This window comes from Cataglyphis hispanica, chromosome 5 (assembly GCF_021464435.1).
Source record: "Cataglyphis hispanica isolate Lineage 1 chromosome 5, ULB_Chis1_1.0, whole genome shotgun sequence".
Taxonomy (NCBI): domain Eukaryota; kingdom Metazoa; phylum Arthropoda; class Insecta; order Hymenoptera; family Formicidae; genus Cataglyphis; species Cataglyphis hispanica.
Window position 1 is genome coordinate 624,151 of NC_065958.1, and position 25,544 is coordinate 649,694.

The following is a 25,544-nucleotide window of genomic DNA, read 5'->3' on the forward strand; positions in this document are numbered from 1 at the left end:
GTGTAATATTATAACGGGGTATCTACTACCTGGAAAAATATGGAAAACCTGGAATTCTCAGGGATTTCTTTTGTATCTGGAAAAATCGGCGAATTTTCATGGAATTTTATTGGAACTCGGAAAATTAAAAAAAAAAAGAATCTCTGACAATTTTGCTCTTATACCATAGATAATAAACCAAGCTGTAAATTATGTGAAAGTTTAAAATATATTATGAATATATTATCTATGTCTCTCTATCAATATGTCAAATGTCTTAAACAAAGTATTAAATATGCAATAAATATTCTTTATTATTATCTTTCTAAAACTTATATCTCTATATAAGTTTTAGTATTAAAGAAATGAGGATGTTTGCAAGTGAAAAATGTTTATTTTACGAAAGCTATTTGGTTTCTTTTCAATACATTTTTAATCCAAAACTTGAAAACTTAACTAGCTTGTATTTTTTCTTCATATAAATGAAGAACTTTAGAAAACACACAAACAACTTATTTTAAAAAATTAACCGAAAAAGTCTTTAAAATATTCTCTTTGCCTGAAATTTTTTTTGGATGAAAATACTTGCGAAGATCAGGGAATTTTCAGGGAATTTATTTACAAGATTTAGATAGACATCCTATATAAATATATAAATCTTTCAATTTCTCTATACTTACTCGACTTATATGTTCTCATTTAATACATTTTATATGAAAATCACAAAATTTTCCGTATCGTCACATTGAAAACAAAGGCTCATATTATAGCTTACGACATCTCCTTTCAATAGATTCTTCGATTTTCTGTTCGATAATTGGCAAAAGATTGAAGAGCCGAAATATGCACGCCGTTAAAAATTATTGAAAGTGTTGAAAGCATTGAAATGCGTTCTTTGTCGACTGAGAGAGCCGAGCGGCAAAGCCGCTACCTGTTCTTCGTAGCAGGTAGATAGAAAAAACGATGCAAAATTATAGCACCGATTCATGCACATTTTCTTTTTTCTCGCTGCGTGATATGCGCGTGACGTAAGGCTCACATCCTCGCACGTGCGCATGAAAAATTGCGCGTTGCTCGCACGGAAGATTCTTGCTCTCGCGGATAAGCGGAGCGCAGACTGGCGCAGAATTTTATCGAGCACATTGTTGCAATGTAGCCATGTTAAGCACGCGAAAAAAGTAAAATAAACGTCGGCGATGCATCAACGCCCACACCATCCAGTCGCGTAAAAGTGGGCCGATTATATACGGGGTGTTTCAGAAGCGACACGAAAAAGGGGGAAACGTTCGCCGAGTTATTAACTCTCATTTCTCTCTTTCTCTTATGTGCGGTAAAAATAGGCCGAATAGGGTGCTTTTCTAAGGGCTGTTCATCAACTGTTCGTATATATCGTAGAAAATAAAAGTAACGACAAATGATGATCGCATCAATCATTACGCAACTATTTATGAAGAGAGAGATTAGCAATGTTATAGTATGATACAAAATTAATGATGCTGCATACATCGATTGATATCGCCAATCACATCGTAGAACTCGCGTTCACGTTTAAACATTCATGAATATCCTGCATTTCTAAAACCTATCAGGAACTATAGAACTATTTGGGGTGCATATAGAACTCTCTATAAAACTTTCGATTTTTGAAAATGCGCTGCTAACTTCACACCGGTTATCCTGCATGCGTAGATGACTATTCTTATCAACTGACACATGGAATTCCAAGAAAAGAGTTTTACATTGTGCAACATGCTTATATCATAAATGACTCAGTTCTTTTATCTTCCAAAATTTTTAATCTGATATCAGATAGAGTCAAATCGAGAAAAAGTACAAGACGTTTTTTACATCTGTCGTTTTAAAGGATATAATTAAGAGAAATCGAGGTAACAATTTCTTATTTTTTCTTGAAAATAAGCTAAAAATGTCTTTTACGCCTGATCATAGAAGATTTTAATTCTTATTTCTAATTAATTTTTACAATTGGCAAAGATATCAAAGTTAAAAAATTGCATTTTTATATTTAACCTAAATTTTAATTTCTCTTACTCCTTCTACATATATAACTTTGATTAATAATATTGGATAGAAAATAATATATTAATTCTACAATAAATTTATTAATTTTTCATATTAAATTTGTTTAGTTTTCTTTTATTTTCCTACAATTTCCAGTAATTTTCATTTCAACGCAGCACGCGTCATTGCTCGTAAAAGCAATATAGACGCGCATGCGCTGATGTGCAATAGCTCTCACTCATCTGTACTTATCAGTTAACACATTCCTTAATTAAACGAGATGGTCGCCTCGACCGTTGGGAAAAACGAGGCTGCAACGAGCCAAGCTCTGGATTGTTCACGTGCGCGTACATAGCATAATTACGGGCGCTTTATAATTATTAAGTACATTTTTTATTTCAAAAACATCTTTAACGACATAAGTATTTTCAAGGATATTATTACGTGCTAAGTATTCCGAGAAAAATACTTTTTTTTTTTTTTCTAGAACAGCTTCACGTTTCGTATTAATTGCTATCTTATTGTAGTAAAAGAATAAGCCACGTCTGATATTCAATATCAAGCTTCACATAAGTATGTGACAGCCTGATATTTGAAGTAGATGATTCATTACAATAATATAATAATATATTCGGTATTAGAAACTTTTTTTTTCTCTCAATCGAGATTCATATATGGAGTAAGATTTATTGATGCTCTCTGAGACTTTCCTTCATATTTTTTTTTTGCAAAAGCAGATATTGTTGATTATATCGACAATTATCGAGTAACAGTCTATTCGTTCTATTTACGAGGATCTTGTACGATAAGTATCCGGTGCTTAAACATTGTTTTCGAAGTAGTTATGTCTGCTACATACATATAATATCAAGAAGTTGGCCAAACTCACGCCTGAACTTTCCGTACAATGCGTGACTTTAATGTGTACGTGAGTGCGATCGACATTTTGCTCTCTCGCAATCGAATATACAATCTGGAACAGTAGCAGCATCCCTTTGCTCTACTTTCGATGGGTGTAAGAAAAATAATGTTTGATAAAAAATCAATACAATATTGTATAGCAATTATTTATTATTAATATAGCTGCTTCTATATTAAAATATGATATGTAGGAGGGATAACGTTTATTAAATAATGTTTATTCATATTTTTAAATATTTTATTTTATAATATCCGTTATATGCAAGAAGATTATGCTTCTGATAAATATAATTTTTACATCTGCATTCCTCCCACAGCATCACATGGTTATCTACTGAAACGATAAAATTGCAAATTTTAATGGAAACACGTGACCGTCATATTTTCCCATGGAATTGCTGAAACATTTGCTTCCCCGCTTTCCGCTTGTACAGGAATTTTCGATGTCATTAAATCTGCGAACAGAGGCGAAATTACAATAAACCGAATTTTCGTCCTTAATTAGATGGCGAAACTTTCAACAGGTTCCTGAAACGCGCGTCTGCAGCTCAAAATCGGAACTGTACTTCATCATGCACAACGTTTCCCGTCACCGCTTTGTGTGTATACACTTTGATAAAAAAAAAATTTTACCGCGACTGTCATTTTTGTTTATACGGGACGCGCGCGTCGAGATTTATCGGGCGAAGGATAATGAATCTGAGTCTCGCAGAGGCTCGTCCATCTTTATGGGGGCTATTAGAGGGATAGGCCTTGAACACGTGTTCCAGGCTGCAGAGATCAGCGTGCGCGAGCGGTTCCCTTTGTCTTCCCTGGCTAGAGAGAGAAAAGGATTGCACGTAACGTTATACACTCACGTAATCGGCCGAACATATTTCAGACGCGGTGACGCAATCGGTTACCTGACTGCGAGCGATTCAGCGCAAACATACCGGTGTGAAGTTAGCACCGCATTTTCAAAAATCGAAAGTTTTATAGAGAGTTCTATTTGCACCCCAAATAGTTCTATAGTTCCTGATAGGTTTTAGAAATAGTTCCGGCGAAAAACCTAAAAAAATTGCATTTTGAAAATATGAGGTGCCAACTTCCCGCTCTTAGAAAATTTCTAAGTCCCGAGGGGTTAAAATTTTTTTGAGGATTTCGGAGTTCTGATGACAGTTTCGTTTGCACCCCGAAGAGTTCTATCAATTATTATTAACGTCCGGAGCTGTAAAACCAAAGATGAAAAAGTTCTGGCCACTTTTACGGAAGATGAGGTGCCAGCTCTGAGATTCAAAAATTGTTTAAAATTATTTAGAGGCCGGAACTATTACTAAAATCTATCAGAACTGTTGGAACTATGCTAGAACTGCCGAGAACTGTCAAAAGAACTGCGAAAATAGCCAGCACGTCATAGTTCTATAGAAGATGTGGTGCTAATTTTTAGAAAATTTCTAAGTCCCGAGGGGGTAAATTTTTTTGGGGGATTTCGGAGTTCTGATGACAGTTCCGTTTGCACCCCGAAGAGTTTTATTGATTATTATTAACGTCCGAAGCTGTGAAACCAAAGATGAAAAAGTTCTGGCCACTTTTAGCGGAAGATGAGGTGCCAGCTCTGATATTCAAAAATTGTTTAAAAATATTTAGAGGCCGGAACTATTACTAAAACCTATCAGGAACTGTAGAACTCTTCGAGAACTATAGGATACGACGATTTAAATGGCATTTTTCGCATTTTGCGGTGCCACGGGAAGTTGGCACCTCATATTTTCAAAATGCAATTTTTTTTAGGTTTTTTGCCGGAACTATTTCTAAAACCTATCAGGAACTGTAGAACTATTTGGGGTGCAAATAGAACTCTTTATAAAATTTTCGATTTTTGAAAATGCGGTGCTAACTTCACACCGGCCGCAACATTCACAAAATTCATCTTTAATCATCTTGAATGGAATTTTATACGTGTGAGCGTCCTCGAGATTGAAATTTTCATCGGAAGATTTGCTTCATATAATCCAAGTGCTTTGAAATCGTCAGCTTGGATTGAAATTTTCCGCTAGAATCAAGAGTCAGGATCACTTTCAATATTTGATCGACTCTTGAGTGATGTCAAGTTTAAGACGCAAAAGTGACGAATGTTATTATAAAATCATGCACTGTTGAAATTTTTTTTTTTTTTATTAAAAAATATACCGCTTAAAATTTTTGTGTTAAATATTTAACAGATTTATGTGTTGATTTAACATATTACTGTTGTGTTAATTGAACTCAAATGTTCAATTATTAAAGCAACTGAAGAAAAGTGTAAAAATAATAAAATGTACACCTATTTTTAATTTTACACGACAGATATATTCCGTATTATTAGTTGCAGAATTCATATGTAAATATAATAAAAATGTTGATTTTATTCTACAAGAGATGAGAATGACTACAAACTGTCAATAATATTTTTCCAAATTAATTTTATCATTAAAAATATATTGGTCTTACAAATAAATTTCAAATTACTTTGACGTTTGCATTTATTTTGCGTTAAAATATTAACATATCCATATTACATTAAATAAACACAAAAATTTGTGTCAATCGTTTGGGACATGTGATATCTATTAAATTTAGCACACATTTTTCAACTGTGTACGTATAATTCATTCTTATACGTGTAATCCTTCATGCCCAATACAAGGGGAAAAAACATATTTTTCCTTTTTACGTATTTCATTGTATAGAAATTTACGTGTGTTATTTCTCTTGTGTGGCGACGTATATATATATATATATATATATATATATATATATATATATATAAATCATAAAAATCATTGTTATTATGTATTATCTGCAATATTCTCTTCGTCTTTATTTCATCGGCACGTATCACACGCCTGCTTCGCACTCGCAATTGTCGGCATATAGTTATTAACGTCGGAAGCGTGGCCGTCGATTTTTTTTTTCCGCGCACAACGCAAATAAACATTTACATCCGCTGAATAATCATCAGTATTGGTTTATGAATATTAAGAATATTGGCGCATATCAAGAGTCCGCGATTCGCGCTGGCACTAGTTCCTCTTTCTCTGCTCGCCCGATCGCCTGGTGATCGATCGTTCTATCGGATAAATAGATACGTCTCTACGGGTTTACGGGAGAATGAGAAAGAGATATATATATATATATATATATATATATATATATATATATATAGTAAGTGCATAAGTGAGAAAGAGAAAGAGACGGAAAGGTGCGCGCGGTTGGGAACAGTGGACGAGGAAAGGAGAAGAAGCAGGGGCTGATTTATGGCCGACAGCGCTGAGGCGTTTTCGCTGCGTAACTTCCGCCAATTTCGTTTCGTCTTGCCTCGACGGGGGAGCCCGGTTTCCGGCTTCTAACTGAATAGCCAACTGCGACTCGCCGCGCTGTTATTGTGCCCCAATACGATATTAGCAATGTTTCTCTGCGAAATAATCCCACGACGAAACATTAGGACTGCGACGCGAGTCAATGGAAGATTAAAACGATCTATCTCTGGTGTTCAAATAAATCGGCATTAATTGTATAAAAATTACAATGATTATAGACGCGTTCATCCAATATTATCTGATAAATTTAATTAAAGATTTACGATAATTAAATATTAATAATTAAATCTGCGCATGAATGGTAAAGGAAGATATAAAAGGGAGCAACGATTTTCTTTCTCCTATATATTTTATTAAATAATCGAAAGAGTTGTACGATAAAATAATAATATAAATTAACTGTTACGCATTTAATTGTTCATTAACTGCACTGTGCTGCTTTTACATACAGAAAAATTAAATTCTCAACCATTGGCACATCTCTGTGTTAAAAAATAAAAGCTATTCAATTTTTGAAACTATGGTAAAAATTATTTTCAATATATTGTTATTGACGTTTTCTATTATCTCTATCTATGACCGGCTCGCATTGATCTTTTGTTTGTTAGTTGATTTTTTTATAATCTTTGTGTGAGAGCTTTTATTTCAAAAAGTCTCTGTGATTGCGATCGAGGGTGCGATAGTTAGCGTCGATGAATCGCCAATCGAACGCGGCAAGAACTTAACGGAGCAAGGATTACTGCAGAACTGGACGTAACGGAATCAAATCTAGGCCGTGTGACTCTGAAAACTGGAACATGCGTGCAGGTGCAAAACCTCGCAAGATTCAAGGGACTGAGAGAGAGAGAGAGACGCGTTTTTTTCCTCCTGAAAACCCGCCTTTCTTATTACACCTGAATTTAAAACGTGGGATGAAAGAAAGATCTTCAGTCAAACATGATAATCTTTTTCACCGCCATCAAATTTTATTTCCATTTATTTCGATCGGTATTCTTAATTATTTATTTTTTCTAAGAACAAAGAATGGAGACACATCGGTATATAGACACACATAAGAAGTATTGTGTAATTTTACTTTAGAATAACAATAATTGTTACTTCAAAATGTAACATTTTTAATATAATTAATATCGATCATTTGATTATTTTAACGAGATAAGGGTAGGATAAAAATTTAATATTGTGTTTGCTTTTATTATTGAATATTATTAATTATTATCTCTGCATATTGAGTAGCATCTATTTTGTCGTAAATGAAAGGAACATCGAATGGATAAATGCAACGATTTTTAAAGTTCATTATTTTTTTTTTATCATGGACAGGTTAATCTTACATTGAAATAGACTTGCTCAAGGAAAAATCGTCCGTCAATTATATATACTGCGACAGATATAAGCGGCATATTGCGGTGTTTCGCGAAAATTGTCGATTAAAACTTTGAGGTCGGCCATTAGCCTTCACCCACATTACTCAATCGCAACCATTGCTCGATTGCGCCAACTATTTCTCTGCTCGGGCTCGTCGCGGTTGTATGACGTATCGAAGGTGTTGCTCGCGGAATTAATTCACGCATTAATTAATGTGAGTAACTTAAACGCTTCGTTGTATACAAGGCATATATTATTCCGCATATATTTCCGATTGCTACCACGCGCGCGAACTACATTTCCGAGCATTGTTACGATTTTAAATGCAAAGTGCCTGTGGGATAAAAAGAGAGAGCTATGGTTATAAATTTCACGGAGGCGGATAAAAACCGTCACTAGCAAAAAGCGAATTAAGTTGGATCTATTCATGGCTAAACAAAATGTGTGGTAAACGTGTTTGATAAACGAAAAGATATATTTTTTTTTTTCTTTTTGAAATAGCAATTCATTTTTTCTACTAAAATCTAATTTTAATTTTATTTACTGCTTTAACGCGCTATATTTTCTCCCTTTTATTTCATTTTAGAAGTTATATTTTTTATTATGTTGCTCTTATTCATTTTTTTATTTAAATTAAATATTACGGTAACTATGTGTGCATTTTTCGGCATTAAGATGAGATGAAATGAAATGATGACGGGAGTAATGACAGTAATATTATAACATTTTTGCTAAAACACGATTTGCCTGTGCATCATATATAGAATAGAATATTATACAAGATGAAGAAGATTCTCTCGCGTAATATTTTTTGCATAATTCTATTCGGGCTAACAACGAAAAGCTTTTTAACGAAATCCCGAAAATATTGATGATTTATTATTGCATTAATGCGTTGAGAGAGAAAAGAGATACGTAACTACTGTCTGGATAAGCTACATTAGAGATGTTTCACGCAAAATAAATTCATTATTATGACTGTTTAACTACATCGGTAATGACAGTCAATTGCGGCATAGAGAAAAAAGCATTGTCATTGCATAATTAAATGAACGGAGTATTTCATGGAAATGTGCTGCGGTATTATACAGGAACTTATAAGAGTAGTTAGCAACCGAGAATCGTAATTGATATTATTGCACAATTTGATATTACCATTTCGTACCCATTCGAAAAAAATTATGTCGATATTCTTTCCCGCATATTAAATATTATTCAGTCTGTTATGAATTATCTAATTATTTTTTAATTGCTACTGGATGTTTATAGATTTCATAAATTGGTTAACACACATTAATATGTGTTCCAATGAATTTATGGCTCACGAGATTATTTTCAATTTCAAGGCTTTATTTACTTATCTGAAATATTGTATATATTTTTATATCATTATTTATTTTTGCAATTTTAGTTTGATTTAAGTTGCCAATTTTAATTATATTATTATATTATTTAAATTTGAAATGTGATTCATGCATAAAAAGCTATTCACTAAGGATGCATGTCATATGTCAAAATATTAACAAAAGTTTGAAAATTTCGTAGATTATTCTAGTATTCCTTTTGAGTATTTATGCAAAATTTGAACACAATTTTCTTAACGGTTTGGAAATTATTTAAATTTAAAATTAGAATTGATTCTTATGGAAAATTGTATATTGTAGAACTTATTGACAAATTTGACAAGGGAGAAACATTGGCAAAGAAATAAAAATTTTTATATATTAATAAAACTTTAATAAATATTTGTACAAAACTTGATTTAGATCTACTTACTCGTTTAAAAGATTTTTACTAAAAATTGTAGAAAAATTTTCTCATTTTTTGCAAATTATTTGGTTTCATTTTTTTGTTGTTGTACTTGATTTCAGGAAAAATTCATGATCAAAATTTTTTGTCATAAATTTGGAAAAATTAATTACAATCATTTTCTTTTACGAAGACGTTAAAAACTATGTTATTTTGTAATACTTTAATTCTTTTTAATAATTCGGATTTATTTGTTTGATTTTTCAAACAATATAAACGTAAGAAATATGTTTTTTTTTTTTTTTTAATTTTAATACTTTTGTGCTACTATTGTATAAACGAAAAATTTTAATTATTTTAATTATTTATAAAATTAAACTATCTCGCTGCTTTTCATTTCTTTTTGCTAATTTTAAATTATTTATCGCTAAAATTTCATAAAGAAACGGGATGAGTATACATATATCCTCTATACATATATTAAAGAAATAAATCTTTCGAAAATGCATCATCAAACTCAAAGTGTCTTGATAACGAGAACGCAAAGTACGCAAAGAAATGACGATGGTACGTCAAATGGTGGATCGAAATTGCCACTCTCGGGGAAGACATTGACCTAGATACCGATGTACATGGAGAAGGTCATATATAAACATACATCGTATGTATATACATGCGTCGATGTGTCTATATCGTTGTGTTTATATATAAAACAGTGAATAATACTCGGAGCGGCGAGTGCACGCGTACACGCACGCACACACGTGCATGCGCAGCTGCTGGTGGCGCATAAAATAAAGGGTTATGCATTTTCTTCTTCCAGTCTCTCTCTCTCTCTCTCGCACGTGTACGTTTATGCTTACGCCATAACGGCAATGTACGCGCACTTTGTGCATACGTATTACGAAATGTTTGCCATGTTAATTAACCGTACGATAGAAGCCTTTGAACACAGGAGTGAAATTAAATTTGGCAGTGTGCGCAAGTAAAGTTGCATATCAACCTATATCGTGTCTACAGTAATGAAAATGATTAAAAATATTATCTCATTGAGAGTATCAAGAGGCGAACAAAAATATATTAAAAATGTATTATTAATATTGTAAAATTATTGTGTGTTATGATATATAAACAAAATTCACGAAATTTATCATTATTATTATCATTGAAATTACATTTAATGTCAAAAATTGTATTAGAGAAGATTTGTTTAGAAAAAATTTTTCTAAAAGATATTTTTAATTTTGCATTATTATTTTGAAAATATGCATTTATTAAAAATAGGCTAAATATAAGTATACGAAGAAATTTGTCAGGCATTTGTTTTGTTTCATCATTCTACGTGTCATTACAAAAATTCACAAACGATCGAAAAATGCCTTACTTGTCAAAAAAAAAGCCTAGTTTTCATCGCCACTTTATATACGTTCACGGATATTTGCATGGCGAGCGCGCGCCTATACGTGCGTGCGGTGCGTCAGCGCGTAAGAACGCGCCGATCCTTGTGAATGAAACTGTAATAGTGGCGAGTACACGTACGTGCGTACGTAAAGTTACTATATATCGATGACTCAGTCAGTCCCGCTGACTCTCGTTACAAGTCGTACTTTACAGACGCTTTCTCGAGGGGTCGTTGAACTCTATCGAGCACTGTCTTTTTTTTCGAGCAGCTTCCTTTTTTTTTAAATATTATTAAACTCGATATATATTCCTCATGAATGTAGATAATTTTACAGAGTACGATAATTAATGTATTACAATAAGTTTTGCAAACTTGCAGATATAGTGCAGGCGTAAGTGAAAGCGGCCTAATCAAAGCGATGATAACAAGTTTAAAAAAAAATTTTTAAGCAAGCATTTTAAGATGTTCTAATAAAATATTTATATAACTTTAAATATTATATAGCTATAAAATAAATATTGTATAGCTATTAACTTTTTAAAAGCATAATTATTTATTGAGAATATGCCTTTAGGTGCGTCAATTGGCAGAAATTATAATGATTACATATTCTACATATATAACATTAGAACACATTTGTGGTTTTTCGTTTTTGACATAACAATTGGTACATGAATAGATGGGCAAGGTATGCCACAATGGTCATGATAATCAATAGATAGTGGCTGATATTCAACTGTCTGTATTAACAGTTAACAGCGGCAAATGGCCATTTCGTGTTTCCATTCGTCATTTTGTACTGAACTATAATTTAACAAAATGCAGTATGTCCAAAATGATAATCGAAAATAATTATTATTCCCACACACACACACACACACACATATACACAGAGTATCTCACAACCTTCGTACAATATTTTAATAATGTATTCTAGAAATAAAATAGAGTCAAAAATTGTATAATATAAAAATTTTATATATATATAATAATGTATATAATATTTGCTCAGAAATGAACGATAATAATAATTGCGTTCTGCTTTGATAAGCATCGTTTAGATGCGTATATATAAAGGCGTGTTCTTAATTACAGAGCAGACAGATAGAATTATGCAATATCCTTTTTTTCAATGCATCACCGATGCAGCACCGATCTAGTCACATCTCAGTTCACATATTTCAAGTTTAAAGAAAAATGAAATGAGCTGTTTCCTTGGATTTATAACACACGCAAATAACGAAATCTATATAATGTACAAATTATATATATATATATATATATATATATATATATATATATATATATCATAATTTGCGAGAGATGTTGTGAGAAAAGTGAACGATTATTAATATTCCAGACGTTTTGTGTCGCGGTCAATAAAAATAATCGTTACCGCGAATGATACGGATAATTGAAATATTCACATGCGTATGTATATGCGTGATTGACGTTTGGGTGACAAGCGCCGCGTTATTCATGAATTATGAATACAATTGAAGCGCTTGATATCGCCGAACCGAACGCAATGCGACTTTTCCGCGGGCTTGGCCACCTTTCTACGCTCGATTGTGCTAGGTGGAGACTCTCGGCCGTCGTTATCAACGTCGGCAGATAAGAACCTTCCTCGTTAATTAATGAATTAATGTCCCCGGCACAGATAAAATCGGCCGAGGTCGAGCGAGCCATTGAGTCTCGAGTCTTTAATCCGCGTCACCGGGAGCAAATCGCGCCTTCCGCACGATGAAGAAAACTAAAGGTCGTGTCAGGGTGCACGTAATTAATTGCACAACAGATTATTGATTATTCACGAAGGCGTAGAGAAAGCTGAAGCTCATAAAATGATGTAAGATAGCGGCGAATTCTCAGCTCTAATGATATCGTGTTTTTTTTTTTCTTCAAAAGATTCTTTTTCGCCTACAAGGCAAATGAAAGATTAGCGCAATTATGGAAGATATTTGTCTACTATGGTAAAAGTTTATATAATCTTCTAATCTTTATTATTATTATGTATGCATTCAGATTGCGACGGAGTAGAATTATTTGGATTATTGAAAATTTATGTGCAATTTCCGAGAGAGAAAATTGTGTATAGATTCTCTACTATATAAAAATATAATTATATATTTATTTATTGTTACATGAGCGCGCATAATATTTCAGTGGTCACAGTTGTCAATTGATTTGTGCCAGACATTCTTCACTGTATGTCAAATGTATGCATTTTATCGACAAGTAATACAAAGAGGAGAATTTTGGCAGAGTTAATGCGTAAATGTAAACTGAAACGTGGCTTTCGCGAAATTTCGAGATATTTCTCTTGCTCGAATTTCTAGAGATTAAAATACAATCGCGTTCATATTATAATATTACGTGAAGATACCCTCGCTGTCTTGCCGTCTCCAGATTTGAATGATAATTTAGTTTATAAGATAAAACATTTTGGATTATATATATCCAGAATGCGTTTAGGACTTCAATGCGAAAGGCTATTTTCTCTGACAGAATATCATTGAATAATGTCAATGTTAATACACGCACATTCTTTTAGAGAAAGTTTAGGTATTTTCTCTTAAGTTGAAGTATACATTTGTAAAATATATACGCGATATATAGAGCATACCATACATATTTTAGTATTTATTTTTTTGACTTTTAACGAGAAGCTTATTTTTTGTTCTTATTGGGTGACTTTTGCTTGTCATTATTATTATTTTCGTTTAATTATAGATTTATGTGTATACATATTTAAAAATTAAAAGATTCGACGATAATTCTATTCGACAAAGTAATATCGATTTATTATCAGTACATTATTTATAAAACAGCGATCATTTAAAAAAAAAAAAATCTACGTTATGGTAAAACCACAAATAAGCCACGAACGAGTGCAATCGCACGTCGATTGTGCAAGTGGGTGGTAAAAAAATTTTAAGTATCAGCGTTTAAAGAGATATAACTATATCGTTGTGTGCGCGCTGTGGATCAGCGCAACGTGCTGCAGGAGATTGTTTTAGTTAGGCACACAGGCGCTCGGGCGATATCCGTCATATCGATCATAATTTCTGTCGAAATGCGATGGTGTACAGACGCGACACAGCGAGCAGCGACTTTGCAACGGTGACGCAGGCAACGCTAACATTGACTCGGCATTCATGCATTAGCGTGCGCGCGAGTGTAAACGCTTTGCTACATTCATGTGTTTCCTTTCCCGCGGCGAACGCGATCGATGGCAAATATTACTCTGGTCAATTCCAGCCGGCAGTCTATTTACTTGTTTGTGGTATCACTTTGCTGCGTCGATAGGGAAAAGTCGGCTGAACGAGAGAGAGAGAGAGAGAGAGAGAGGCGATGTGATTCGACGATTTATACATGTATACACGATACGCTTTCGATGCATCAAATAGCGCAGGCGTAGTTACCGAATAGCATATTCAACCATCTATCTGCCCCAACGAATCTTGCGGCCAGTTAATCGTTACGATATGCGTAATGGCGACGATTGATTTGAAATTAATCTGAATTTCGAACTGTTATGAATTATCCTAGTGGTTAGAAATGCTTGCACTATATTAATGAACATTTTTCTATAATTATTATGTTTAATTTTAAAAATGTCGCCAGTAAATAAATTAATAAACAAATGTTTATACGACCAAACTGGCAATTTATTGTTTGATTATTATATCACGACGTTTCGACCATATGGTTTTGGTCCTTATCAAGTGAAACTAAAATAACAATACAATAAATAATGATAGTCATGTTACAAAGAAAAAAATAGAGTTAAGCAACTTACGTTATAATTAAAAAGTAGAAAGAGAAAAATCGAAATGTCAAACTGACATTGTGTCAACCACTATGTTTGGAATACTGAGATCAACTAAACGACCTTTATTAATTTATCGTATATGTTGTTTAAATTCTCTGTATCTTTTTGGGAATTAATAGTGTTGTCAAATTTTTTAATAAAAAACATTTCAGCTATTTCTCTCTTACATGTTTTTCGTTATGTAGAATATCAGGCGCTGACCAATCAAAGTCATGATCAAATTTTAATTTGTGTTTGCTAATTACGGATAAATTACTTTCGTGCATTTTTATATTATTACAATGTTTCTTGACTCGGGTGCTTAAGTGTCTTTTTGTCTGGCCAATATACGAAGCGCTACAATTCTTACAATTTATTTTGTAAACAACCTCCGTTCTATTGCTAATAGGCAAACTATCCTTGCCGCGTTTAATCAATGAATTTAATTTTTTAGGTATATTGTAAACCACTGTAAATCCCATATTTTTAAGCAACCGACCAACATCGTCACTCAAGCCTTCGACAAACGGTTTTTTCTATATTATAATTTTTCTATAAATAACTCAACTCGTAAAATACATCATTATTGATTATCAAAGTGATTTATTAACTCTTTTGAGCGTTTGCATTAGCGCTTTAATGTTACATAATCCAGAGAGAGATAGTTATGTCTATGAGTGACGATAGCATCTATAAAGTTACGAATGTTTAAATTGTAGCATCACTTAAATCGTGTTAAGGATAATAAAAATTTTAGAGAAATAAAAACGAGAGAATAATTCTCGTTGCAAGAAGGAGAAATTTCATTATCAGTTTAATCGGGGATATTTCGCTTGCACGTGAAATAACGAAGCGATTAACGATCTCGCGAAAGCAGCCGATAAGTATCCGCTAATGACTGCATGCTCGCGTCTTAATAATTCCATTGGTCGGCTGATATAAGAAACTTGGAGAGCATTCGGCGTCCTTATTAATGACATAATATATTTCTATGTTTCAGGTGCAATGTGGAGTCTCGTGGAGCCGGCTTCTACTATGAGTTGAGGCTTCGTAATTAATCGTGAGTATACATGAATCCTCCTCGCACATGTATGTGTGTATATACAATACGCCGGCGCATACATAAGCAACGATAGGGACGCGAGATCATTAAGCAATGTCCATGTGTGCCCGCGCATATGGAACATAGGAATTCCCTAAATTGCGAATTCGATGCCGCAAATTTTATCGCTCCCGCGCTTCCTTCATTTCGAAATTCCCCTATTCGACGTATGATTGCGTTAAACTCTTCCACGCTGCTTTATTAACACTAGAAAGACTGAAACTTAGTATATACCTATAGTGCCCCAAAGCAGTCAAAATGACTGCATTGTGAAAAAATAACTAATGCGTAAAGAAATTTGTTTAAGATTAATTTTTAATATTTTTTATATTATTTACAGTCATACAACAAGTTATTAGTAAGTGTTAACGATAAAAAAAATTTACTTCACTTGGAAAAAAAAAATAATTTATGCATTATTTGTACATTTTAAGCAAATGAAAGTGGAAATCTTTTTATGTGTACATCTTCCGCAAACATACTTTTCATATTTTTCACATATATTATTTGTTTTGTTATTGTGGCAAAGTCGTACTTGACAAATTTTTCGTTTGTTAAAATATGTTGTATTTGATGATGTTGCAGTTGGTCTTCATGTTCTGATGAATTTTTCTGTCTTGCAGCTCTGGTCATATAAGAAATTTACTCAATTCAATAATAAAAGTCATTTGATTATTTAAAATTTTCCAAGTAGTCAAAATGAATGCTTTTGGGCAATACAGGTATAACACACATATATATATATATATATATATATATATATATATATACCGGAAATGAAGGAGGGGGAGGCAACTACAATGATCAATAAACGCATTTATATGTTGTACAAAAAGTCACAAAATTATAAGAAGCTGTGTCATTATATACATAATTGTTTTTCTAATTGAAATTGAAAAGCAGTCAAAATGACTTCCTTAGGCAATCTAGTGTTAATCGCGTCTTTTTTTCACCGCGAGGCAATAGAAAGTCGCGAGTAGCTCGCGGCGGTTTTCGTAAGTAATACTGATATATAGATATTATCATTTCGCTATCAGATCGCTGATTCTTTTCTCCGCGCAAAGCAAGCGATAGAGAAGCGTCGAGAATGTGCACCGAATTAATATTTCACTATAGAGGATTTCTATTCTTGCGCTCGCGAGCGGCTACACAAGTGGCATTGTATATATTTATATATCCCGTATATGACGTGCAACTTTTTTATAAAAATATCCCTTTAAAAAATAGCGTTTCTTTAAACTTTCAATAATAGAATACTGTAAAATGCATAAAAAAAAATATGTCGCAAGAAGGATTACATAAAAAAAATTCTCTTACCTTAACGATGGATAGAAGGTTGAAAGAAATAAGAATATTAAAATATACGATGTTTTGTGTAGGAATTACTTTATTATACTTGATTAGAAATCATTACATTTCATTATTATCGCACAGACGTTCTTGACGATTCCTTCGCGAAATTTTACACATTGTTGTCGAATATTTATCTACACTATTTCTAAAACCTATCAGGAACTATAGAACTATTTGGGATGCAAATAGAACTCTCTATAAAACTTTCGATTTTTGAAAATGCGGTGCTAACTTCACACCGGTATCTACACTTACGTCAAACTGGCATTTTTTCCCGCCGGTAGCAAGCTAGAATCGCGTTACGGGTTGAACGAAGTGCTATTTGAGCGTTAATATGACTTCATTTTGCAATCGATTCGGATTCGATTCGCGGCGAGGGGGGGAGGGAGGGAGGGGGGGAGAGAGGGTGAGCGAGCGGATGGGTGGGTGGCGGTTTTTCATTGTAGGCGGCATTCTCGAAAGAGATTACGGCGCTCGCCCGGCGCATTTCTTCGTATCGATCGTCGCCGCGCGAATACTCCCACATAATTCGCTTATTACAGCTTCCGCGTATCTCCGCATTTTCCCCACGGTGTATATTCTCCGGCTTCTCGGAAAAAGTATGCGCGCTCGGTCGGGAGGGGAAAGGAGACACCTACTCGCGTTTGTGCATCCGCGCGCTCGCTCGCTCGTTCTCGCTCCCGCGCGCGCGTTTACCTCGTGGCGAGCATCGCCGCTATAATTGCAACCGATGCGACGTATGTACGTTATAGCACGACGGCCCCGGTCGCTCGCGTTGCGTGCACGTGTTGGTGACACGAATGGGCGCGTATGTACGTCCGTCGTTGTCTGTACGTGTATTCGGCGCGCGCGTGGGGGGAAGTCCCCGTTAACGGCACTGTAGCGTTCATGCAACCGTCGTATTTGTGCTGGTTAGAGAAAGACAGACATCGAAAAAAGAGAGAAACAGACATATCGGCGAGCATTCGAGAGAGAAAAAGAGATCGAGATAGCATGAGAGATAGAGAGAGAGAGGGACACGGAGTAGTCGAGGGATGGTTTTGTTCTGCTGACTCTGTATTGATTGCTGTGCTGCTCCTCCACCTCCACCATCTCTTGCGACGATCTCTCTCTCTCTCTCTCTCTCTCTCTCTCTTGCTCTACTCGCTTCTGTCCCGATCTCCTCTCCCGCCCGCGCGCCAACGCGGCCGCCCGTAATGTCGGCTCGCTCTCTGCGAAACCATCAAGATCCGAGGTCCTCGTTGCGCCACGTATCTCTTCCCTCGAAACGCCTCGACGGAGGAAGAGAGACAGAGCGAGAAGTCCGCCTGTAATTGACGCAGATAGGAGTGCCATCTGCCGCGGCACCGACAGCGCCGAGGACGGGGGGGATATGCGCGTAATGCCGTCCTCGGCGACGTGTTCCATGTAAGGATTCATTGAATGGGAAACGAAGCTACAGCCGCGAGCGGCTCTCTTCGTCTCGACTCTGTCCAGGGCTCGCGCGCCTCGTCTTCTGTGTCTCGACTCGTCGTCGTAATGTCGCTTAAGCAAGTCGAGTGGTTATTGGCGTGCTTAGATTTTCGTACGTGACACAGTTGGCTTCTTGCACATTAAAAGCGAGTTTGAATAAGATGTAATGAGACTTAGTGAGACGGCTTCGCGAAATTCGGAATGATACAAATTCAAATTAACGACAAGGAAATTTATATCAATTTATGAATATTAAGATTTATGACATGTGGGAAAGAGAAAAAGGGGCAGGACAATTTGCATTATACTTTTTCTTCAATTACAGTTTGAGGAAAAATTAATCTCACACACACTTTATCTGTAATTTCTTCAAAACATATATTGAAAGTATATTTTTTTACATTGAAGAGAATTTATTTTTCACATTGCACAAGCGGTGTAAAGATTTGATTATTATTTTGCATTTTTATAAGACTTATGTAGTAACATTTCTACCTTATCTATAATGTTATAGCGTTATCATACGACTTATGATAATGCTATTAGATAAGGTTGAATTATTTATCAGAAAATTGATGAATGAAGATATGCATTACTTACGCAGGCATTATGGAATTTTCTAAAAAAAAAATTGCATTAATAATATTTTCGAAACTTCACATAATTCAGCTAATAATATTACAATAAAATTACGCGGATGTTTATCGAATTTCTTGAATCATTTCGATAATTGGATTTTTGTTGTACTTAAAATTAATCGTATCACGATGATTTCCTCAATGTTATAATTATAACATTATCTGTTCTTTCAAGCGATAAGCTGACGGATTATATTGTTATCCACATTAACATGCAATTTGATATAGCACGATGTTATGCATCTCACTTTATTATTTCATGCTCGTCTCTTGCGAGTTTTTCGAAACGAGATTCCGGTTTGTCAAATATTATTATATTCACGTGCATCTGGTTTCATTACAGTAATTAACGGGGATAGCGATGGACTTGATGCAAATTAGTGTTATATTTAAATTCGCTAATTATTGTTACGACATAACAATACGCTCGCTTCACGATGAAACATTCATGTTACAAGGTCCAACGTGTGACTATGTGTTTTTCCTTCAAACACGGGGGAGTGGAATCGGGTATAATTAACGTATATGGAAGTATTATCTGATGCGGCACAGTGACATCGATGCAACGTTTGTGAGTGCGCGTTATTTTGTGTGTGTGTGTGTGTGTGTGCGTGTTTGCATAAGTGTGTCTCTCTCTACATCTCTTTCTCGTCGTGTAGCGTGTAAGTAACATGAACGAGTTGACATAAGAATATTAAATCGAATTTTTACAGCTTGTATGGTTGACTATAAAAGTATAGCAATTATATTGAGTTCTAATTGGAAAATATCGTGAAATCAAGCACTTCTTAATTAAAAATACTTAAAGTATGTAAATACTAAATACGCATACAAACATATGAATGTAGTCGTTTTTATCAAATTTATCAATAAATGCTACAATATTCGATTTTAGAACCAATACTAACTTTAAACTTACATAATTTCTAAACCGAGAGAATTTTTAAGAGAATTGTGCTCAGGTTTTGCTTAGATATTCAGAAAAAATAATAGAACAGTTTACGAAATTTTAAGTTCTGAACAGTTTAAGAAACATTTGATATCATATTAGATAATGTCATTGCATGACATTTTCTTTGCGCTTCACGAAAAATTAGATCCTTCTGATGATCCATTCTAAAATATCTAATTTTTATTTTGCTATTTGGACTTATGTATGTGTCGTGTGTCAAAACATTGACAAAAGCATGAAAATTTCGTAAACTGTTCTATTATTTTTTCTGAACATCTGTGCAAAACCTGAGCACAGTTCTCTTAAAAATTCTCTCGGTTTAGAAATTATTTAAGTTTAAAGTTAGTATTGGTTCTTATGGTTCTAAAATCGCATATTGTAGCATTTATTGATAAATTTGATAAAGAAAAAAAAATTGCTGGAATCTAATGTGGATTTAGATTCATTTACTCGTTTAAAAGTTACTAGAAATTGTAAAAAACAATTATATCTCTTTCTCTCTCTCTCTCTCTCTCTCTCTCTCTCTCTCTCTTTCTGCAATTCTCTTTTTTCTTGTAGTTGATTTCAGGGGATATTCACGAAAAAGTTTTTATTGTAAATTAGAAAAAATATTAATTACAGCTTACTATTTTCTTTTACGAAGACAGTAAAAACTATATTATTTTGTGATACCTTGATTCTTTTTATAATCTAGATTCTTTATTAATTTGATTTTTCAAATAGTATAAATACAAGAAATGTTCTGATTTTTTTTTAATTTTGACAGTTTTTATTTGCTATTTTTAAGTAGCCAAAACGACCTGATGTACAAACATCTTGAATCTAATCATGCTTGCTGTGATTCGTAATATTCGTGGATTAATATAAACGAAACGTTATGCGAAGCAGATAATAAAGCAAGCGCAGGAATAAACGCGATAAATTGTAATCGAATGCGTATTCAGGGCGGCAAAGACACGTTCGCGTCTTGCGAACAAACGGCTTGTTTTTTTTTTTTTTCTCGTCACGAGCGCTTCTCTCCCTTTCTCCCTCTCTCTCTCTCTCTCTCTCTCTATCTGTCTGTCTCTCTCCTCGCGACGACGACGACGACGACGATGATGCTTCAACCGAGTTTCTTCCAGCCGAAGTCGAAAGGAGTGTAATGCGGGTCGAGAAATCGATGGTCGACCGTGTCTTCCTTTTGCCCTCGGCTTGCTGCCCCCGCCATTCCCCCGCGCCTTACAACGCCTCCACCTCTCTTCCCAGCACGCTCTTTCTATCCCCGTTTCTCTCCCTTCGCTTCCTCGCCAATTTACGAGCATCTCGAAGTGTGCCTGCCTGGCTGAAAACCGGGTAGGGTCGCGGGCTCGCCCGGATATTCCGCTGGACGCCTCGCGGATGACGACGACGTCATATTATCCGTGTATCGATAATTTTATTTCTTATATTATTTTATTAACTTGATAACATTATTAATTAACATTCATTAATTAAGGTTTGATCGGTTTTCTATGAATTAATTGAAAGCGTTATTTAAAAGAGATATATATATAATTAAAATATTGTGTTTAACTTTTTCTTATACACATATGTATTGGTAATAAAAATTAATCTTCGTGATAACTTATTCGTCATGGGAAAATATCTCTCTCGATTATCACGAACGGTTTTATCGACACTTTGCAAATAATCGGATGCGAGTGATATTCCGTATCGAAGAAGTGAAAGTATCTATACGCTTAATTATTAAGCATCCATATTTCATTATTCATGATCTACGTAAGAATGGAAAAATGTTTTGGAGGAATAGGTAGAGTCATTGCAGCGGCAATAATTGCGCTCGTATTATTCGGCGCGCCCGAGAGAGGCACGTCTAATTATACGCTCGTCGGATGGAAATGATAATTTCGATCGCGGATTCTGATATTTCAGGCATCGCGGACATAAAAGTTCGCAAATTACGGGAGAAAAAAAAAACATTCGTAATAAATTGAAGTATTAAATTCAATTAATTCACTTTCCATTAATTATCCCTCTTCTCTATTGTTGGGCAGTTTTGATATTATTTAAGTTAAGAACTTCTTAAAAACAATGGCCAAACTATTGTCGCATCAGTTTCTCGAACTTTCAATTTTGTTTGATCGGTACGGTATTGTCTTCGTGTTTAAAAGTAGAATTATTGTAAAAAGATTTGGTATAAGAAATAAATTTGATTTTACGAAAGACCTTTTTTTTACCATTTAATAAAAATATAACAGGTTATTATATATACATATCAAACTATGCTAACATAGTTTGCAAGTTTTTAGCAAAAGTAAAAGTTATTAAAATATATATTTTAATATTTGAGTTAAAAATGTTATAATAATTTAACTCAATTTTTCTCTCTCTCTCTCTCTCTCTCACACACACACACGCATTTTTTTTCTTTTTTAAGCAAAAATAGGTAAAATAATAGCGAAATAGTAGATATTGAAAGCATGTTTCCGTCCCACAGTTATCTAATTTCCTGCAGCAAAGAGCCGCGTTACGCGCTTCTTTTGCCAATTACAAACCAAAGGTTTCGCTCGATATCATCATTCACTGAATCTGAAAGCGAATAAAAGCTATTGTAGTTAAAGTTTCTTTCTATCAACTGCTTTGATACAAAGTAATCACGTACTTTTTGCATATATTGAAATGTTGTCCGAGATATTATCGTGATAACTATTTATTACAATGTGATGACACATAAATGTAATATAAAAGTTGAATTTTCAACGTAATTATCATGATTGATTACCATAAATAATTTTTATTGATGTTTGATTGATAAAGAAAAATATATTTGACTTATGAATAATATTTTATCGATATCATACGAAATAATTAGAAATAGAAGCTCAAAATTCATGGAATATTTATGTCATTATATGTGTACGGATTTATATCATTTTATACCTATGCGGAAAAAAATCTTAAGTAAAGGCAAGGAAAAATAATATTATATTGATTTTGAAGACTGAAAAATCACAAGAGACTTAAAAAAATTAGTCTAGGACTATATATTTAATTGTATGTTAATTCGCGTTTTTTTTTTTCACAATTCTCTACATACTCAAAAACATATCTTAAATATTTATGATTAAATATAGAAGAGACATTTTGCAATAATCCTCTTAGAAAGCAGCTTATATTGTGGAACCATGAAGAAAGATGTGCGAAAAACATAAATGCGCGCATTAGAAGTGCTACTGAAATATTCAAATCGGATTATCTTGCTTTCTTCCTTTCGTCTTGCAATGTCGTTCAATACTAAGTACTTTCTTTATCCATTACATTAATGAGAATGAAGACGTAGAATTATTTATTCCGGCCTCATTCAACGAATTGATCACGTGGCCCTAAAAATTCTGGATTAAAAATTTTTCAACGATGACTGTACAAACTGATAAGAAGTAAGGCCATCTCGAATCGATATATCGCTGATAACGATCGCGAACTTATAACATATCGAATGAAAATTATTGTGTATGTACGAGAAAACTATTGTGTATATACCAGAGCATACATCAATTTTCTTATCCAAGTTTAATGAGATAATAATCCGATACATTCTAGTGAATATGTATATACATAAAGTGGAATAATAATCATTAAAAAACTTTTCCTTATTGCAATAAATAATCTCATTCGTTAGATTTTATCGGAAGATAATCGTGCGTGTTATGCTTGTAAATTTTAATAAAAACATGTTTTCCTGTATATTTAAATGCATTAATGGAATACATTCTTCGCGTGTCAACAAAGTTTATTCTTAGATTTTCTCCAAAATGAAGAATTATATTTTCAATAAAAATTATTAAAATTAAGGAGACATTTGTAAAATGAATACATTTTCTAGATTTTTTGCAGCGCAATGACTTGATAAAAACTTTTTACAATATTAATACAATATTATTAAACATTTAAGCAAAAATTTTCAGCTTAAATTTTTTTTTTTTTTTTTAAGTTATGCGAATATTTGCAGATTTATATTTTCATACACGATGTGCATGAAAATATCGGAATACATTTGAGGAATTGACTTCAAATTTTGCATGCGATTTCCTAATAAGATTTGCTAACGAAGTCTTTTTTTAATTCGATTCCCCATTTTTTTGTTATAAACAAAAAAATTGATTTTTTTTTAAACGAAACTTTTTTCAACATACGATTTTTTTTTAATTTTGAAAAAACACTTGATAGCAATAATTATTAATATGCTTAATAAAAAAAAAGTATTTTTAATTTCAGGTGTGATAAACGAACATTTTCGCACACACCGTGCATAAAAATATAAATCTGTAAATAATTCCTTAAAGAAATTTTTTTTAACCTGAAAGTTTTTATTTAGATACTTAATAATAATAATAATTTAAAATTAAACATAAGAATACTTAATAATATTGTAAAAAAAAAAGTTTTTATTAAATCGTTGCGCTGCAAAAAAAAAAAAAATTTATATGTACTTATTTTTCGAAGTTTCTCTCTTAATTCTTCACGCCAAGAATAATGGATTCTTCCATTGTTTAAGATTGCATTCCACTTGCGTGATTGATGACAGAAGATGTATCGAAACAATTTGTTTGCACAATTATATTTAAGAACAAATGAATTAACAATAGTAAATACAGTAAATACATTTGAGCATGAAATTGATAAAAAGTAAAAACCATTTATCGCTGAACGATATATCAACGCGTAAATTGTCGCGCCTTTTTAAATTGAGCATTGAAGACGGGAAAGACGTAAACGAACGACGTTGAAACGCGTAATTTAACACGTTAAAAAGAACATTACATAAGCACTCGCAATATCAGCACAGATACGAGATTCGCGTGTAAAAAAACGATGCGGCTAAAACGTGAATTTCTGAACAAAAGACATTCGAGATAAAAAAATCATCTCAAGAATTAATTCATTACGCGACAAGAGTAATCAGAGTAACTCTTGCGCTTATGCGTGTGATAACTATGCTGGTTATATGATAATAGCGACGCCGCCGCCTGTGCAGTGTCTAGCCTAGCATCAGTCTAACCTAACCTAACCTAATCTAACCTAACCTAACCTAACGTTATAACGATGTATATTTATACAACAGCTGGGCGGCGGTTGCGGGAGAGGAGTGCGCCAATCAGCTGATTGAAGCGCTGGAGGGGAAAAGATATATGCGTGCGTGTGTGTGTGTGCGTGCGTGTGTGTGTGTACGCGCGCGCGTGCTTGCGTGTGTGTGTGTGTGCGTGTGTGTGTGTACGCGCGCGCGTGCTTGCGTGTGTGTGCGTGTGCGTGTGCGTGTGCGTGCGTGCGTGCGTGCGTGCGTGCGTGTGTGTGTGTGTGTGTGTGTGTGTGTGTGTGTGTGTGTGTGTGTGTGTTGCGTTATGTAGTGTGGAAGGGAGAACGACCTTTATTTAAAGCGCCGTCGGAGGAGGAAGCCTTTCTTCGACTGGTAAACAGTCGTCA

General features: G+C 33.9%; 1 protein-coding gene across 13 annotated transcripts in view; it reads left to right on the plus strand.

The window, feature by feature from the left end:
* Window positions 1-25,544, plus strand: part of LOC126849748 (bromodomain adjacent to zinc finger domain protein 2B-like) — a 178,368-nt gene that overhangs the window by 101,379 nt on the left and 51,445 nt on the right. For all 13 annotated transcript variants that reach the window (XM_050591912.1, XM_050591920.1, XM_050591914.1 and 10 more), the window contains exon 3: window positions 15,588-15,647. The gene's annotated coding sequence lies outside the window, so the exon portion shown is untranslated. The remainder of the gene's footprint in view (window positions 1-15,587; window positions 15,648-25,544) is intronic.